Source organism: Acanthaster planci, linkage group LG11, assembly GCF_054643075.1.
Source record: "Acanthaster planci isolate LZ-2023a linkage group LG11, COTS_SCS, whole genome shotgun sequence".
NCBI lineage: Eukaryota > Metazoa > Echinodermata > Asteroidea > Valvatida > Acanthasteridae > Acanthaster > Acanthaster planci.
The window spans coordinates 4,235,409-4,241,512 of record NC_141787.1 but is presented as its reverse complement, the minus strand read 5'-3'; the positions used below and the strand labels follow the sequence as shown (position 1 = coordinate 4,241,512).

The 6,104-nt window shown below is 38.7% G+C and overlaps 1 long non-coding RNA gene across 2 annotated transcripts in view; it reads left to right on the top strand.

Moving 5' to 3' along the window:
- The window catches only part of LOC110981558 (uncharacterized), a 28,611-nt gene that overhangs the window by 427 nt on the left and 22,080 nt on the right, over positions 1 to 6,104 (top strand). Inside the window, exon 2 of one of the 2 annotated variants that reach the window (XR_015427174.1) lies at positions 504 to 559. This is a non-coding gene — a long non-coding RNA (uncharacterized LOC110981558). Of the gene's footprint in view, positions 1 to 416; positions 560 to 6,104 lie in introns of both variants that reach the window. The other variant, XR_015427173.1, reaches the window with a different exon arrangement.

The window sequence follows — 6,104 nt, the reverse complement described above, 5'->3', positions numbered from 1 at the left end:
GTCTCCTTGCTTGTTATGGCGCTCAACACTTAGGTGATGCGAAAATTCTAGGGTTTCTAAGTAATGCAATAAACAGGCCTTTTCGGACTCGAAAATTTTGGGTAATGCACCTGATTCAATTAAAGAAGCGAGAGTCGGAAACGGCGGGGATGCCCGATCGATCTTAGACCCTTGTGCTCTCTTTGCATTTTTCTCACGGAACATCGAAAGTCAACCATGCGATATTTGACGCTAAAACGCCAAGGAAATTACTGTAAAAAACGTCATTTCGTGTGTAGGGGCCTTCAATCTATTGTACACTATCGCCTATTACGTAATTATGCTTTTTAACTTATCAATGATTTTTATGTAAGCAAGTGATTCCTGGGAGTTGGTTATGTCAACTCGTATAATTCTGTCATTTTGAACCTTGTCAGTAGCAAGAAATCTGGTCACAGATGAACCAAGGTAAACCGTAGTCTCCCTACCCAAGTTCCTCACAACGGCTTTCCTTGTCCTTACAGCACGGCGCCAAGGGAAATCAACCAAAGTACCCAGGCCTTGCCTGCTCATTCAGCTGGTAAGTCATACAAACGGCAACAAAAACTTCATTATCTTGTAAAAGAATGCACATACATCAGCCTTTTACCTGTTATATTGTATGTGCTCCTGACGCTTGTATATAAAGAGTAAAATGGCAATTCTTTAGAAAGGCTTTTAAGTTCACTCTCATCGGATAAACTCATTGTAAAGTTATTATTTCTTGATTCTGTGTTTCATTTGTTGTCATGACGTTTTAGACTTTTAATTGAGACATTTTGCTCTAAACAGGTCTGTCGTTGCCACTGCTCACATGAAAACGGAAACCAAACCTCTTTCTGTATGTTAAAAACAGTGGCTACAATAGCAACTCCATGGAACTAAACCTATTATTTCACATCAGTGTATTGAAGTATAAGTAAATACCCCAAATATTGCACAAATAATATTATACACTAATCCGAATTCTTGAATATTTGTATATGGTATTTTAGGGAAGGAAAAAAGACAAAGTGAGAACAAAATGAAAGATTCTACCTGTGTATCCTTATTGATGTGATTATTTCATTATTCCCTTGGTACAATTAGCTGTGGGTGATAATTTATTTAGATGTATAAATATAGCAGCAAGGATGACAAGTCGCAAGTGTATGTAGAACTGCTTTACCCTGAATGCTTCATAATAATAATGACTATTGTGGTCGACAGCCAGTAATGATAGTCAAGTGTCCCCACAGCGTCAGGTGGGTTGCGAGGTGCACGCACTGCGCAAGCGTGTATGCAACAGCTTTGTAATGGCACTGAAACGATTTTCCTCGGGCCATACACAACGTGTGTTGGCGACAAAAATGAGTGGCCCATGGTTGATTTTACTCTTACCAACAACGAGGCGGTGTTAACATTTCCGGGTGTCGAGTGCTACTGCAAATAGAATCGATTGCTTGTACGAGTTTACAGAAGATCCACGACTTAATGATTCCGTCAATATAGTCGAAGTACTACATTTATATACATACTTCCATTGCGTAGTTTATCAGTAGTGTTGGCCATAGGCGAATCTTACGACCGGGCTTCCATTGCTCGCCCACACCCCCTCCTCCCCCTCTTTCTCTGTCTCTCTGGGTTTTTTTTTTCAGATTAAAACTAACTGACCATTCCGGGGTCCATTCTTTGAATTATGCACAGTAATAGCAAGGCTACTTCTCGATCGACAACAAAGGCTCAGTTCGAGACATGCCAGCTACAATCTCTATGGTACGAGCGTATTGTAGGAGAGTATGCAATCCGACGCTGAGTACGGTTGCACGGTTGCACGGTTGGTCAGATGGGAGGTCTGCTTGCTGTTGCAAAGCGGGAGCGCCGCGCACTGACTCAGACGCATTAAGTTGATTAGTTTTCCCCAAATCGGTCGTGCTCGTAGCCTGCTCTATGATTACTCTACCCCGAAAATGTCATTATTGTGATTAGAAATGAAACCGGCTCCTCTTAATTTAAGCGAGAGTATAATACCGTATTAGGGTTTCCAACAAGGGAGCTCAGGTGGGGCTGGATTGGGTCTAATCTCTTAGCAAGACAGTCAAAAGGACCACACGGCACTCCCTTTTAATCAAGCTGGGATAGTGATTCTTGACTGGATGCCTACACCGATCTGTCGCTTCATATGCATCGATCTTTGGCCAAAGCCTTACGGCACGTTTACGGACAAGATAAGCGACAGCTCACTCAAAAACAAAAGACACTAAATTTGTAATGAAAACGCTTCGAAACGTAGTTCAATTATAAACCAATTTGCATAGTGTAATGAGATTCAGTAGGGAGAAAGTCATTTCCGAACATGTATATACTTGTACTACCGAAGTGACTACATAAAGAACTAAAGGAACGTTAATTAATTATGATTAATTTCAAACATCAGTGGTTTCAAATCATCATTTTGGGGGGTTTTATTTAATCAAGAAAGAAAATTAAGTTTGAGTGTATGCGTGAAAGTCTAAAAGTAAAAGGTTTTCTTCCAAATCAGGTGTGCAAAATGTAAACCCTATACTTATTGAACCGTAATATGCAGAGACTCTGCTTGGATATTTTTCCTATTGATTTCGAAGGAAAGCACAACTGTTTAATATTTCGTTGAATGGCATCTTGAAAAGTATATCCTTTGTGTAAAACATTGCCTGTGCTTAATATCGCAGTGGTTTTATATTCATTCACGTTCAGCTAACATAAAAGTAAAATACAAATTTTAAATGACAAACCACACAAATTTTATTTTAAGAGCTGTGACTGCATCTATATTTTTGCATTTAAATGTAAGTGATTTCCACCATCGCAATGAATGTCGCTGCTTTCAGTGAATTGAATTATAGAAGGAGTAAGAAACGTTCATTGCATACAACAGTTTCATCAGAAATACTGGTCTTTTGCTTTGTGTGTGTAGCTGTCGATGGCCAATCATGAACAAAGCAAGCATTACGTGTGCTAATTGTTGTCAAGAATGATTATGATGTTTATTGAGCAAACTAAGCATCGCTCACATTATAATTGCAATAATTGAGAGCACTGTACAAATACTCTACGGTATTAATGAGATGGAGTCTCCTATACAGCGAAACTATGACACGATGATCAATCAAGTCTGGTGCCGTTCCAGGCTACTGCGTTATTTCCACGCCCCTCACCTGTCCTTTGATGGCACTATTACGATCTGTCCATATTGTCATCCTCAAGCTACACAAGTACTCAGATATTATAATTCCATCTATATATTTCAAGCTCCAAGTCATATTTCACCAAAGCTCTTTCTTGCTCCAATTCGCCTTATTAAAACTTACAAATGTTCTCTGTCTATAACTTGTGCGAGTCTACTTGTGTTGGTTTTCTTAACATCAGGAAATTCGCCCATGAGACAAAAAAACAAAACTCACATTCAGTGAGAAGATGCGAATCACTAATGGAATGGTTAAGAAAAGGGATTTATGACAATTCGAAAAAGAGTAATTGGGATTCTTTTAATGAAAATACAAACGTTTATATATAACGAAGGCGTGAGCTTGACACCAAAGTCTAGATTTTGATGCAGCAAAGCAAAAACAAACAAGATTTTTTACTTTCAAAGTGTCGTAGATTTCAAGTCACCTGCTTTTTTCTCGCTTACTAAGAGTACAAGCTATTTTCTATTTTTAAGAGTGAATGGCCAAAGACAAGCGGCAAAACTTTATCCGTCACTTTTGCACTTCAGCTGAAACTTTTTACTGATTGATTTTTTTTACTACATAGTGAGCATAACAATATTCCATGTACAAGAACTGGGCTTGCTTGCATAAAAACACGCATTTTACAAACTGAACTTAACACATGTACAATCCAATTAAAATGACAAGAAAACAATTAGAAATCTTAACAAACAATTAAAGCTTTCCACTAAGATATGTTGTGTAATATTAAAATGAATGATGTGGTCGTTTTGTTCGCCGCCTTGTGATTGGTATTTACATCTCGTCGAAAAAAGCTAACAAGTAGGGTGAGAGGCATCTGCGTGCAGTCACTGCACAAGCCCAATGCAGAGTTCGATATCTGTAGATCTCAACTCGGTTCATCTCAACACATGCAATCCTAATCAACTACACGATCTGGTTTATTCTGCAGATCCACCGTTGGAGATTCTATACCAGGTGGTGATAGAAACTGTAAGAACACTCTTTATAAAAGAACATCATCACTTACATCACAGCTTCTCATGCGGCGAATAAAATACAATAATTACTTAGTCTTCTTGACACAGAAGTTAACATGTTCAACCCACGCTAAAGATCTCGAAATAAAATACCCGAAAATTTGAACACAGAAAGCCTCTCCTTCTCTTGTCCATACCTCTCCAACGTGTTGGGGGGGTATTGAACCATTCCCCCTCCCCACCTTTTAAAGCGGATTAAGGACTTTTTGACAATTAACAAAAATGTATTCAATATCACTCAAAAAGGAAAAATATTACATATGTACATCTGTACCATGGACATTGCCCCCTATATAGTGTCATATGGTGCCGCCCCCCCCCGATGTTCCAATTTCCATGGCCAGGCAAGTCATCCCCACCGTTCCCCATCCCCCACCTTCCGGCACAAATTGACACAGCTGGTTATTTAACAATAATTGGCGGCGCTTTTCATCTTATTTTCAATATTTCTCATAACAAGGAATGGACCAACAAATTTAAATATCGTTTCCAAGTTATTTTTAATTTGCTGTCGAATCCAAAAACCGCTTGAAAATGTTGATTTGTTCGCTAATCACAATAAGCTCAGGTTTTCCTCGTAATATTGATATAATATTAGTCATGCTCGTTCTATTTAGATCAAATGTCTTTGTCAATTTCATTGATCAGTGTAAACTGATAATATGGAAGATTAAATGATTCAAAATGAGGCATCTAAATTGCATTTTTCTGCAGAATTTGAATTTTCACACTTCATTTTGTCCCCCAAAGTTCTGAGCAATTATGGACGTATGCCTTTTAATTTTGACATTGACCGGGATTTCTGTAAAAGCATAGGCTCGTCATCGGGGTTACATAATATTATGTAATATGACTCAACAATAGAGACTCAATACTAAATCAAACGTATCCCCTAACCCATGCACCTTTTGGCAACTAAGGGTAGTTTTGCGACAAACGAGACTGCCCCAGAGTAACTGCAGTTACGTACAGTAGATAAATCAACTTCATAACACAAGGTACTTTTGTTATACCGAGATACCAATAAATTATCCGTCCGACTCTTCGGTGCTCAGTGCTTAATTTAAGCGCGTATGTTCTTGATAAACATCAATGGCTTCATTACTGAATCGTAAGACAGGTTTCTTATTCAGTGCAACATATGTTGGCACCTCTGTCCGCTCTTAAAGATTTTAATGTTAATTCACCTAAAAAGCGGTCCTCACACTTCTATCATAATAGGAACATAAAGTTATATTATAAGTTAAAAGACTGGAATTCTCGAGTACTTGAGAAGTTCTTCGCGTTTTCATCACTAAGCGAATGTTGAGTTACAAAAGCGGGGAAGAGTCCAGAAGTTTGGTCCCCTCCCCGTAGCTACTCAACGATTAAGTTAATCTCAATAAATTCCCACACGCTTAGGGAATTATTTCCACAATGCCGCAAAATGAAACGTGAAAAAATTTCTTTTAAGTAATAAAGCTATTTCTATTCTTGATAACCTAGCAACGTTATCCTCAGATCGATGCCTCAGGCGTTCACACGGTTGTCGCCCAGTCACACTGACCGAGAACTTAACGTTTGATTGCTAATATGCTTTTATCTCCTCAAATCTATCGGTGGGCAGGGTGTGAGAAACACCTCAACACTGAAATTGACTGAATGGTCCCGTTCCACTGCTAACTGATAGACAATTTACAAAAGACAATTTAGTATCGCACTAAAAGCAGTTGATAGAAGTCTAGAAGTCAAGTTTCCGTCCATAATGCAGCCATCATCCAGAGACCACTGAGATAAGGGGAACACGTTGTTCGACGGGCTCTGTCAGGAGCAACGTTCAACTGACTTTGCTTACACCATATACTTCTTGTTGAAA